Source organism: Ovis canadensis, chromosome 2 (genome assembly GCF_042477335.2).
Source record: "Ovis canadensis isolate MfBH-ARS-UI-01 breed Bighorn chromosome 2, ARS-UI_OviCan_v2, whole genome shotgun sequence".
Classification (NCBI taxonomy): Eukaryota; Metazoa; Chordata; class Mammalia; order Artiodactyla; family Bovidae; genus Ovis; species Ovis canadensis.
The window spans coordinates 241,478,622-241,492,276 of record NC_091246.1 but is presented as its reverse complement, the minus strand read 5'-3'; positions in this window follow the sequence as shown (position 1 = coordinate 241,492,276).

Here is a 13,655-nt window from a genome sequence, read left to right as displayed (position 1 = left end):
AAGAAATCCCCTTTGAGGAGCGAATGGGCACATGTATACATATGGCTGAGTCCCTTTGCTGTCCACCTGAAACTGTCACGTCACTGTTAATCAGCTATACTCCAATACAAAATTAAAAGCTTTTTTTTTTTAAAGAAAGAAATCTTTTAAAAAGAAAGAAATTGAGTCAGTGAGGGTGAAATGGTTTTGCTGTAACCCAAAGAACTAAGAAGGAACACGAGATCTGCTATATGTCTTAGCAGGTTTTTGCAGCCGCAGAATGCACCGAACAGAGTGCGCGTGCATTAGGCTGCCCAGCGCTCAGACACTGGGAAGGTGCTGATTGCTCAGTGAGTGCTCTTCAGAAACCACAAGGAGGCTTGTCGACAAAAAAAAAAAAAAAAATTGCATAACCTAAGAGTTGAGAGTTAGGTTTTCTTTGGTGGACATGCTAGGGACTTCAAGCCCTGGACACAGCATCTCAGATAACACCAAGAAACTGTTTTGAAAAAGCAAGGGCTGGCTGGGGGTGGGGGTGCGGGTGTGTGGCGGGGCGGGGCGGGGTGGTGTACCAGGATATACTGGAGTTTTTGTAACAAAAGATCAGGTAGTTGGAATGTCAAAAGACTACCATTAAGAAAAGAAAACCAGAAGTCTCAAGTCAAAGAATTTAGCAGTTTTTCTGCGTATGGGAAAAGGCAAGAGTTTGGGCTCACCGATACCCTCTCTTTAATATGCACCTCAGCTATCTGATTCTTTACCAACTGAGCTATCAGGAAGCCCATCCCTGGTGGCTCAGATGGTAAAGCGTCTGCCCGTGATGCAGGAGACACAGGTTCAATCCCCAGGTTGGGAAGGTCCGCTGGAGAAGGAAATGGCAACCCACTCCAGTACTCTTGCCTAGAAAATTCCATGGATGGAGGAGCCTGGTGGGCTACAGTCCATGGGGTTGCAAAGAGTCGGACATGACTGAGCAACTTCACTTCACTTCACTTCAGCTATCTAGGGCCAGCATCCTATGCTTTCTCACCCTAAGTCTCCTCAGGGTGCACCGTTGGGTGTCCGTTCAGTTCAGTCACTCAGGTGTGTCCAACTCTTTGTGACCCCATGGACTGCAGCACGCCAGGCTTCCCTGTCCATCACCAACTCCCAGAGTTTGCTCAAACTCATGTCCATCGAGTCAGTGATGCCATCCAACAATCTCATCCTCTGTTGACCCCTTCTCCTCCCGCCTTCAATCTTTCCCAGCATCTGGGTCTTTTCAAATGAGTCAGCTCTGCTCATCAGATGGCCAAAGTATTGGAGTTTCAGCTTCAGCATCCATCCTTCCAATGAGTATTCAGGACTGATTTCCTTTAGGATTGGCTGATTTGATCTCCTTGCAGTCAAAGGTACTCTCAAGAGTCTTCTCCAACACCACAGTTCAAAAGCATCAATTCTTCGGTGCTCAGCTTTCTTTAGGGGTGGCTGCTGGTAGGCTGCAGTCCATGGGGTCGCCAAGAGTCGGACACGACTGAGTGACTTCACTTTCACTTTTCACTTTCATGTATTGGAGAAGGAAATAGCAACCCACTCCGGTGTTCTTGCCTGGAGAATCCCAGGGACAGGGGAGCCTGGTGGGCTGCTGTCTATGGGGTCGCACAGAGTCGGACATGACTGAAGTGACTTAGCAGCAGCAGCAGTAATTGACTGCTAGATGGTAGGCATCCTTTTTCTATCCTGAATTCCCTGGGAGCTTACCATCTAGGAGGCTGAAACATGATGGCTTGATGGTGGCAACATCCTTTGATTCCTGATATGGCTGGCAATATTTTGCTTACAGGCTGAAGAAAGCTGGAATGGTTGAAAGGATTTGCAAGCTTGGACTGACTCTTTCCACTTTGAATTGGTTTGGGCCATTTTGAGCTGGTTTAATCTGATTGGACCCCATTCCATACAGATTCATCAGGCAGAGGTGAGTCTTGGCAGGTTTAGACCAATTTTTGCCATTTGAGCTGATGTAGGCTGGTTTGAGCCAGCTGTTCATCCATCACATTGGCAAAAAACGTTTCAAGTAAGAGCCTTTGGGGAGGGATACAATTTGGCAACCTCTATGTGCCAAAGCAATTTGGCAATAGTTATAAAATTAAAACTGCAGACTTTCTGCCTAGCAACCCCCCTCCTGTAATCTGTATCAAAGAAATAAGAATGCAAGCATAGAAGGGCTTATGCACAAAATATTTTTGTTGGCAGCATTTTTTGTGAGAATAAAACTGGAAACAAAATGCATGCTCATCTAGGGAGGAAGAGTTAACAGTTAAATAAACTGTAGTCCCTCTTTACCGTGGAATATTATGCAGCCATTAAAAACAATGAGTTAGAACTTGATCTATTGATGGGAGGGATTTTCATGCTCTTTTGTGAGAATAGTAAGACATGGAGAAATGTATACTTACAATTTTTTTTATTAATCAAAAGGGCCAAGCTATATATGTATATATGCATGACATGGAACAACAGGCTGGTTCCAAATAGGAAAAGGACTACGTCAAGGCTGTATTTTGCTACCCTGCTTATTTAACTTCTATGCAGAGTACATCATGAGAAATGCTGGGCTGGATGAAGCACAAGCTGGAATCAAGATTGCCAGGAGAAATATCAATAACCTCAGATATGCAGATGACACCACCCATATGGCAGAAAGTGAAGACGAACTAAAGAGCCTCTTGATGAAAGTGAAAGAGGAGAGTGAAAAAGTTGGCATAAAGCCCAACATTCAGAAAACAAAGATCATGGCATCTGGCCCCATCACTTCATGACAAATAGATGGAGAAACAGTAGAAATAGTGGCAGACTTTATTTTGGGGGGCTCCAAAATTAATGCAGATGGTGACTGCAGCCATGAAATTAAAAGATGCTTACTCCTTGGCAGGAAAGTTATGACCAACCTAGACAGCATATTCAAAAGCAGACACATTACTTTGCCAACAAAGGTCCATCTAGTCAAGGCTACGGTTTTTCCAGAAGCCATGTATGGATGCGAGAGTTGAACTATAAAGAAAGCTGAGCACCGAAGAATTGATGCTTTTGAACTGTGGTGTTGAAGAAGACTCTTGAGAATCCCTTTGACTGCAAGGAGATCAAATCAGCCAATCCTAAAGGAAATCAGTCCTGAATACTCATTGGAAGGATGGATGCTGAAGCTGAAACTCCAATACTTCGGCCATCTGATGAGCAGATGAAAAGACCCAGATGCTGGGAAAGATTGAAGGCAGGAAGTGAAGGGGACGACAGAGGATGGGATGGTTGGATGGCACTGACTCAATGGACATAAGTTTGGTTAAACTCCAGGAGTTGGTGATGGACAGGGAAGCCTGGTGTGCTGTAGTCCATGGGGTCGCAAGGAGTCGGACATGACTGAGTGACTGAACTGAGCTGAACTGAACTGATGCCTGATTAAATGAACATGAAAAAAATTATGGAAACATACACACCACTTGGTTAAAGTAAATTACTCGACATGGTGGGAGAAGAAAGAAAAAATGAGAAGAGGAGAGAGGAAAGGGACAAAAAGGCTGATTTTAGAAAGATGTTCATGGTACAGAGTGCACACAATTAAAGTCCCAGTGATGGGAGATGTATTGGGTTGGCCAAGAATTTCCTTCAAGTTTTTCCGTAACAATTTATGGGAACGCCCATCCCAAAGGCATCTGTTGATCTTCCTGAGCCAGAAGTGAGTGACAGGGAGAAGGCAGCGTGGCCAGGTCCTGCCCCTTGGTCCTTTATGTGTCTAGCTCATTCAGTCCTCATGACAACTCAGAGAAGTGGCATCTGTTAGTATCCACATTTGACAGAGAAGGAACAGAGGCATAGAAAGGTCAAGTACTTGCCCAGGACAGCAGCAGGGGCAGCACAAACCTCGGGAGTCTCGCTGTGGGGTCCACGATCTTCACTTCTGCCACTCTCCATAGTAGCTGTGGGACCCTGGGCAGCTCATCTGAACTGCTGGCCTTGAGCTGTGGGACCCTGGGCAGCTCATCTGAACTGCTGGCCTTGAGCTGTGGGACCCTGGGCAGCTCATCTGAACTGTTGGCCTTCAGTTTCCTCATCCATAAAATACAGCTGAATATCCTGCCGTCCGTCCCCCAGTGAGCGTGTGCATCCTTGACTGAGCCCATAGACATTTCTTGTGGGTGTGTAACTGCTTTACAATATTGTGTTAATTTCTGCTGTACAATGAAGCGCATCAGCTATATGTAAGCATTCACCCCCTCCCTTCTGAGCCTCCCTCCCACCCCACCTCCACCCCCACCCCGCTAGGTCATCACAGAGCACCAAGCTGAGCCCCCTGTACTGTGCAGCAGCTTCCGGCCAGCTCTCTGTTTACACACAGTAGTGTGTATATATGCCAATCCTGCTCTCCCAATTTGTCTCACCCTCCTCTTCCCACCCTATGCCAGCGTATCCATTCTCTTCATCTGAGTCTCTATTCCGGGCCTGCAAACAGGCTCATCTGTACTATCTTTCTAGATTCCATACATATGTTTTCATACATGATATTTGTCTTTCTCCTTCTGACTTACTTCCCTCTGTATGACAGATTCTAGGTCCATCCACATCACTACCAACAGCCCAATCTCCTTCCCTTTTATGGCTGAGCAATATTCCATCGGATCTATGTAGCACATCTTCTTTGTCCATTCATCAGTCGATGGACATTTAGGGTGCTTCCATGTCCTGGCTATTGTAAATAGCAGCACACAGACTTGAGTCTCCTTGGCCCAGCCCTCTTCCTTCCTCTCCACCTGATCCTGCACCCCTGGGCCTGGCTCAGAGCTGGGCTATCTTGTGTTTGTTCCTATTGCAATCACACAGCCCAGGAAGACAGCGATGCATAGGCACTAGTGTCAGGCTTGGCTGCAAATCTCCACTGTATCAGCAGTGCGCCTTGAACAAGTCGTTTATCCCCTTAACCTCAATTTCTTCATCTACAAAATGAGGACAGTAATCTCCCCTCTGCCACATTGAATGTGTTCATGGAAGTACTATTTGCTGTTTATTGACATATGTAGGAACATGCCCCAGAGAAGTACTGAACAGAAGTCCTGAACAGAAGTGCTGCCTGGGATGGGGCTGGTTGGTGGGATCAGCTCCCAAGGGGTGTCCTCAGGCAGGAGTGAGTGTGGGATGATCTCTCAGGGATGACTCTGTCCAGCCTCCCTGCAGAGTCACCCAGGTTCCTGAGTCACGGCACCAAGGAACTCATGGGCCCTGCCCTAAAAGGCTTCTATTCAGCTGTCTGTCAAATGAACCCCACATGTCACCCTGGACTGTGACACCTACTCTCTTTGTGACCTTAGGCAGGTTACATAACTTCCCAGGGGGGAAGGAGGAGGGCAGGCCAGTGGGAAATGGGGGCATTTGGCCAGGGAAAAGCTACCTGGGGGGACAGGAGCCCTGTCTGCTGATGGCTGAAGGTCTGTATGGGGGAGGCGGTTTGTGAAGATTATGTAGCACTGCAAGATGTATTTTTTCAACACTTTAACTTTTCAAAGATTTCAAATTTGACACCTGGCAGAGACTCCTGAGCACGCCTCCCCTCTTTCTGGTTTTGCCCCCAGAGGCTATTGCTTTGAACACTGTTGGGCATTTTTTCTGGTATTGACTTCAGCATTTCCAGAACAAACTTGTGATGCTATATTATGATTTAATGCATTAAACATCACATACTTAGTTTTAAAATGAGGTTCTATATCTCCTCACTTCTCATCAGTCTTCCCAAGATCAGTTCAGTTCAGTTCAGTCGCTCAGTTGTGTCCAACTCTTTGCAACCCCATGGACTGCAGCATGCTAGGCCTCCCTGTCCATCATCAACTCCTGGAGTTTACTCAAACACATGTCCATTGAGTCGGTGATGCCATCCAATCATCTCATCCTCTGTCGACCCCTTCTCCTCCCACCTTCAATCTTTCCCAGCATCAGGGTCTTTTCAAATGAGTCAGTTCTGCGCATCAGGTGACCAAAGTTTTGGAATTTCAGCTTCAACATCAGTCCTTCCAATGAACATTCAGGACTGACCTTTTTTAGGATGGACTGGTTGGATCTCCTTGCAGTCCAAGGGACTCTCAAGAGTCTTCTCCAACACCACAGTTCAAAAGCATCAATTCTTCTGCGCTCAGCTTTCTTTATATCCATACATGATTACTGGAAAAACCATAGCCCTGACTAGACTGACCTTAGTTGGCAAAGTAATGTCTCTGCTTTTGAATAAGCTGTCCAGGTTGGTCATAACTTTCCTGCCAAGGAGTGAGCGTCTTTTAATTTCATGGCTGCAATCACCATCTGCAGTGATTTTGGAGCCCATAAAAATAAAGTCAGCCACTGTTTCTCCATTTATTTGCCATGAAGTGAATATCTTCCCAAGATATTTTATCACGATTTTACTTAAATCAATCATTCCTTACTTTATCATGACCATATAAAATACTGTTTATTGTCTTTCATCTATTATCTTTGAAATTATTGGGAATACCTAGAGTTTCTTTTTGAATTAAAGAGATCAAAGGGATCTCAGTAGTCTGAACACCTATTTTTGTCCTGCAGAACCCATGATCAGCTGGCTGGAGCAAGGATTCCTGCAGACCTGACAATTCTGACCCCACTGGAGCCCTGCTGTCCATGATGGTAACCGTGTTGCCTCAGAGGCCAAGTGTTGCTACTTGACCTGTACCATTCCAGGTCCTCCCCACCCCATCTCATCTTTCCCTTTGAAATCGGAAAATCCATTTCCACTGTGGAATTTCCCTCCTTTTTCTCTGGTTTAGAGAGTGGTTTTCAAAGATGCTAGTATTCCCTTTGCTGATGTGATTCTCAATGCATTTCTCAGTCCTTGGAGGTGGCGTGGTCTTCTGAACCTCTATAAGAAACATAGTTAAGTTTTAGCTCAGCAGCTTGTGTGCTCTCCCTAAATCTCTGGATTCCTTCCTTTGTATGAATTTGTGGCATTCAGCCTCATTTACCCTAGGCCACCACAGAGTTCAGGTTCATCTAATCAACAGAGCAAACATTTGGAACCACTCCCAGAGGTAAAGCAAGCATCTTGATGGTTATTGCGGGTAAAGTAAACCCATATGGATTGTGTGCGTGTGTGTGTGTGTGTGTGTGTGTGTGTGTTAGCTGCTCAGTCATGTCTGACTCCTTGCGGCCCCATGGACTGTAGCCTGCCAGGCTCCTCTGTCCATGGAATTCTCCAGGCAAGAATACTGGAGTGTGTTGTCATTCCCTTCTCCAGGGGATCTTCCCGACCCAGGGATTGAACCCAGGTCTCCTGAATAGCAGGCGGATTCTTTACCATCTGAGGCAGCAGGGAAGCCCATGGATAAACTGGTCTGATCTAAAATTATGTTTCTCCCTTCTTGGTCTAATTCTCACACAGATTCTACTGGTTTTTGTGACTGTAAATTGGGTGAAAACTTTTGATTATTTTGGCTTGGCACTGTACCCCTTAAGGGTTTGACATTACTGGGGTGCCCTTGGGATGTGCTGCTAAAGAATCTGAAGCAATGAGGGGAGTGCATCAAGAGATAGAGAGTCAGAAACAGCCTGATCAGTGCCAGGGAAATGGGTTAACTGTGTTGACAAGGGAGGCTTGATATACTCTGCGGGGTTGGGGCACTTTGAGACATCTAACTCTCTGATATATCCTGATTACAATTCTTAGGGTGCATGCTTTCCAAGTCAATTCTTCAGCTTTTATATAAGACACCAGAGGCCTGATACAGCTATGAAAATTTTAATCTTAAGTGTACAACTGAAGTCTTCCCAAGTGGCCCAGTGGTAAAGAATCTGCCTGCCAATGCAGGAGAAGAGAGTTCGATCCCTGGGTCCAGAAGATTCCCTGAAAAAGGAAATGGCAACCCACTCCAGTATCCTTGCCTGGGAAATGCCATGGACAGAGGAGCCTGGTGGGGCTACAGTCCATGGGGTCACGAAAGAGTCAGATGTGACTTAGCAACTAAACAACAACTGAATGACTATATATATGTATACATAAATACACAGAATATGTACATGAACATATGCATACACATATATGCATATATATGAAGATGAATATATGTGCAGATGGTCCGCAGCTTGAGATGGTTTGACTTAAAAGCTTTTGACTTCATGGTGTGTGGAAGTGATACACATTCAATAGAAACCATACTTTGGATTTTGAATTTTGATCTTTGCCTGGACTAGTATATTCAGTACCATACTGTCTTGTGATGCTGAGCATGGCAGCCACTGCTGCTCCTGCTCAGCCATCAGTCACAAGGATAAACAACTGATATATTTACAGCCATTCTGTACCCACACAACCATTCTGCTTTTCACTTGCAGTACAATTCTCAATGCATTATATGAGGTATTCAACACTTCTTTATAAAGTAGGCTGTACGATATGATTTTGCCCAACTGTAGGCTAATGTTAGTGTTCCGAGCATATTTTAAGATGAAAAAGTGAAAATGAAAGTCACTCAGTTGTGTCCGACTATTTGCGACCCCAAGGACTATACAGTCCCTGCTGGAGTGTGTAGTCTTTCCCTTCTCCAGGGGATCTTCCCAACCCAAGGATTGAACCCAGGTTTCCCACATTGCAGGCAGATTCTTAACCAGCTGAGCCACAAGGGAAGCCCAAGAATACTAGAGTGGGTAGCCTGTCCCTTCTCCGGGAATCTTCCCAACACAGGAATCGAACCAGGGTCTCCTGCATTGCAAGCAAGTTCTTTACCAACTGAGCTATCAGGGAAGCTGATTTTAAGGTAGTCTTGGCTAAACCCTGTGGTTCAGTAGGTTAGTGTATTAGACGCATTTTCAACTTGTGATGGATTTATTGGGACACATGTATGAATGTGAGAGTTGGACTATGAAGAAAGCTGAGCGCTGAAGAATTGATGCTTTTGAACTGTGGTGTTGGAAAGACTCTTGGGAGTCCCTTGGACTGCAAGGAGATCCAACCAGTCCCTTCTGAAGGAGATCAACTCTGGGATTTCTTTGGAAGGAATGATGCTAAAGCTGAAGCTCCAGTACTTTGGCCACCTCATGCGAAGAGTTGACTCATTGGAAAAGATGCTGGGAGGGATTGGGGGCAGGAGGAGGAAGGGACGACCGAGGATGAGATGACTGGATAGCATCACGGACTCGATGGACGTGAGTCTGAGTGAACTCTGGGAGATGGTGATGGACAGGGAGGCCTGGCGTGCTGCGATTCAGGGGGTCGCAAAGAGTCGGACACGACTGAGCGACTGAACTGAACTGAACTGAACCCCATTGTTAGTTAAGGAAGATCTGTATGTATATTCTGTATCACCACTGCTGTAAGATAGAGCACATTTCTAGGGGAACAGAAGGCTCTCTCGCACCCTCTCCCTGCCCATAGCTCCCTACCCAGAGGTAATGACTTGTCTGACTACTGTCAGCATAGATTAAGTTTGCATGTTTTTGAACTTCATATAAATAAAACCATAAAGTATGTACATATTGTTATTTTGGGCTTGCCTCTTTTTTCTCTGCATTAAGTCTGTGAGGGTCACTCATATTTTTACAATTAGCATGATTATTCTTTTTCATACTGTGTGGTGTTTCATGAAATATATGTGAATTTATTTATCAGTTCTATGACTGATTGACTTTTAGACTGCTTCCAGCTCAGAGATATTATAAGTAAACTTGTGAACATTGTGTTCATGTCTTTTGGTGGACATATTTCTATTGAGTGTTTCTTGTTTCTTTTGGGTATATACTCAGAATTGGAATTGCTGGGTTATAGGACAGGTGCATATTTAGGGTTAGTAGTTGTGTGTGTGTGTTGGGGGCAGGGTGAGGTAAGGCTGCAAATTTAACTGATGCAATATGGCAACTTGCATCCTCAGACTTTTATTTCCATTATTGATCTCTTTATCTCTTCAGCAGCAAGGGGTAAGAGACTCATCACAGTTTACTCGTATAAAGTTCCTGATCCTCTGGCCATGTCTGTGCCAATAATGTCTCTGAGCTTGCCATATTATTTTCCTAAATTCTCCAGGACAGGTAGAAGTTACTCCACCCCAAATCCTTGTATTCCTCCTGCCTCTTTTTTGCCCCCCACCTTTTTTTTTTTTGCACTAGACATTTGGTCCCTAAAGCCTTACTTTCGATGGGAACTTCATTCCAGTTGACAACAGGCAATAATTTAATTAGCCACTGCTTCATCACTACACACTGTGGCTGCTCGAGTCTCTTTGGTAATGCTTGCCAGTCCTCATTGCCTTCAGTTCAGTTTGACGGGGCCCAGGGCAGATTTCACACATTCTGGCTGTAAGGGGCCCTGGGAAAGTTGGTTTCTTCCTTTGGCAATGGAGAGATGGGACTTCCAGAAAGGATGCTCAAAGTTGGTGGGCATCCACAAGGCAAGAGAAATATTCACTTTAGGATTCATATTTAATTTTTAAGACAGAATGTTTAAAATCTCTGGTTCAGATGATCTCTAAAGGCCCTTATCACGCCAGCATTATTATCAGGATCATAAACTACAGTTTGAGGACTTAACCAGTGTCAGGAAGGCACTATTCTGGGCTTCACATGCATTACCTCATTTGTTCTCCATGATCCTATTAAGTAGATTTATTATTATTCTGCCTCTCCCTGCCTTGGTTTCATCATCTACAAAATGGGGATAATAATTGTAGCTACATCCATAAGATGTTTTAAGTATCAAATAATTTTATACCTGGCAGGTTGCTTGGCAGTGAGCACTAGATAAATAATGACATTTTCTGTGCCTCCCCCATCACCATCATCTCCATTTGGCACATTAAATTCTCTGTGTTTCATCACTGAGTTATGCTGCCTTTCATTCCTGGGAACAAAGGCTCGAAGTTCAGCAGATCTGGGTTCAAATTCCTGCTCAGTCTTACCAGCTGCATGGCCCTGAGCAAGTCTCTTCACCTCTTTTAGTCTAAATACAATGGGATTTTTTTGATGATGGTCATTCTGACTGGTGTTAAGTGATACCTCATTATAGTTTTGATTCACATTTCTCTAATAATTAATGACGCTGTGTGTCTTTTCATGTGCCTCTTGGCCATCTGTGTATTTTCTTTAGAGAGATGTCTGTTTAGATCTTTCACCCTGGAAATCTTTAGATTTTCTGATTACTTTTTGATGTTGAGCTCCACATGCTGCTTGTATATTTTGGAGAGTAATCCTTTGTCCGTTGCTTCATTTGCAAGTATTTTCTTCCATTCTAGTGGGTTGTCTTTTTGTCTGATTTATAGTTTCCTTTGCTGTGCAAAAGCTTTTAAGTTTAATTAGGTCCTATTTGTTTGTTTTGTTTTTATTTTCATTCCTCAAGGAGGTGGGTCAAAAAAGATCCTACCATGGTTTATGTCAAAGAGTGTTTTTCCTATAAGAGTTTTTATAGAGTCTGGGCTTACCTTTATGGCTTTAAAGCAACTATACTCAGATTTAAACAACAACAACAATGGGAATGCTAAGTCCTCCATTCTGGTCTCTGGTTGCTTACATATTCATAGCTCCCACAACACTGGGGACTGCTTGTGAAAAGAGAGCCTGTTTCTCCATCTTTCTTCTCTTCCTGGGACTGGCATAGGCTTGCCTCGTGGCTCAGATGGTAAAGAATCTGCCTGCCATGTAGGAGATCTGGGTTCAATCCCTGGGTTGGGAAAATCCCCTGGAGAAGGGAATGACAACCCATTCCAGTGCTCTTGCCTGGAGAATTCCATGGACAGAGAATCCTGGTTGGCTATAGTCCATGGGGTCGCAAAGAGTCAGACACGACTGAGCGATTAACCCTTGGGACTGGCATAATTGTTGGATGTTGGTGGATTATTTTAATTATGCCTCAGAGAGACTCAGGACGTTAACAGGATCAGGGAGGCCAAATGAGTTGGAGGCTCAGCCTTGATGCTGGGTGCTATGTTAGTCTTGATGCCTCTCTAACCAATCCTGTACTCATCCCCAAACTAGGAGCCAACATACAAAACTTAGTCAGAATCCCAGAGAAGAGCCACGGCTGATATAGTCTGCCATCTCTCATAGGAGCGCTGGGTAGATAGGCTGGGTCCCCCAACTCCCCATATGATCTCTCACTTCCTGGGTTACTTGCAGTGAATCTCTCTGGACCTTTGCTTCTGCCCTGGGATAACCACAGAGTCAGACTAGAAGGAAATCAGAGTAAGAGTGTCTGACCCAGAAAAGGACAGACTCAAGGACATATTAATACAAATTTCAGGTCACTGAAGGGGTTCTGTAGCCCCAAAGGAAGGAGATAGGACCCATAAGTGTCAACCAGGAGGAGACAGTGTTGAAAGAAAGGCCTTGTCATCAATCAGAGTTGTTCAAGAGCAAAGCTGGCTCTCTCAGGAAGAGGGTGAGCCCCCTGTCCTGGGGTGTATGTAAAACAATCCAGTGGGATGACCACTTATTTAGAAGATGGAAAAAGGATTTCTATACCAAGAGACAGAGAGGTTTGACTACATATCTTTTCAGGTCTGAGATGTTTGATTCAAAGATTCTGGCAATCTAAGAGTGTGCATTGAAAGGACTTTGCTGATGGCTTAGTGGTGAAGAATCCACCTGCCAACGCAGAGGACAGAGGTTCGATCCCTGGTCTGGGATGATTCCACAAGGCCACGTGCCACAACTGCCGAAGTTGGCGCACCCTAGAGCCTATGATCCACAACAAGAGAAGCCAGCTAGCTGCGATGAGAAGCTCATGAACTGCAACTAGGGAAAGCCTATGCGCAGCAACGAAGACCCTGCGCAGTTATTAAAAAAAAGAATCTGTGCATTTAAGAACCTACCTAATAGATGTTTCTTAACGTACCCTTTCTTCGGATGAGAATCCTGAGGCTTATAGGAGATAAATAGCTTTCTAGATTTCTGGATTTGATTCAAACTCAGACTGGCAGGTTTCGAGATCTATGTTCTGTCTGCTTCACCCAGGGTGGGACTGAGACCCACTTTGTAGTTAGTGATATTGTGGTGTCTCTGTAAGTGAAGATTCTTTTCTAAAATCTATGTTGAAATATGCACATACCAAACATTTCACCCATGTAAAGTGTACAGGTCTATGGGGTTTTTTTTTGTATCTTCAGTGAGTTGTGCAACCACTGCTACAGTCTAACATTTAAATGTTTTTGTCACCCCCAAATGAAATCCTGTGTTCATGAACAGTCTCTCCCCTTATCTGAGAAACCATTGCCTAATCCAAGGTCATGAATGTACTCTTGTCTTCTAAGAATTTTATAGTTTTAACTCTTCTACTTGGGTCTCTTATCCATTTTGAGTTAACATTTATGTACGATATGAAGTAGAAATCCACTTCATCCTTTTATGTGTGGATACCCTGTGGTTCCAGCATCAAATAAGTGTTCCTTAAATATCTGTTTAACATTCAGAAGAAGTTGTGCAGAGGGAGGGGAGAAGCATGAACCTACTGCTAACAGGAGGCTCTGCGGGTGACTCTGCCTCTCCTTTCTGTCTTCAGCAATTCAGCTCTGCCCAAACTTGCACCTTTCTTGCAAAACAAAATCTGTGCAGCTTACCAGATCTGCTGCTCCTGGAGCCAAGGTGATCACGGGTAGTTACTGCACGAGCATCGCATCAACCCTGTGATCTGCCAAAGGCTGACTTTCAATCTCATACTGAGT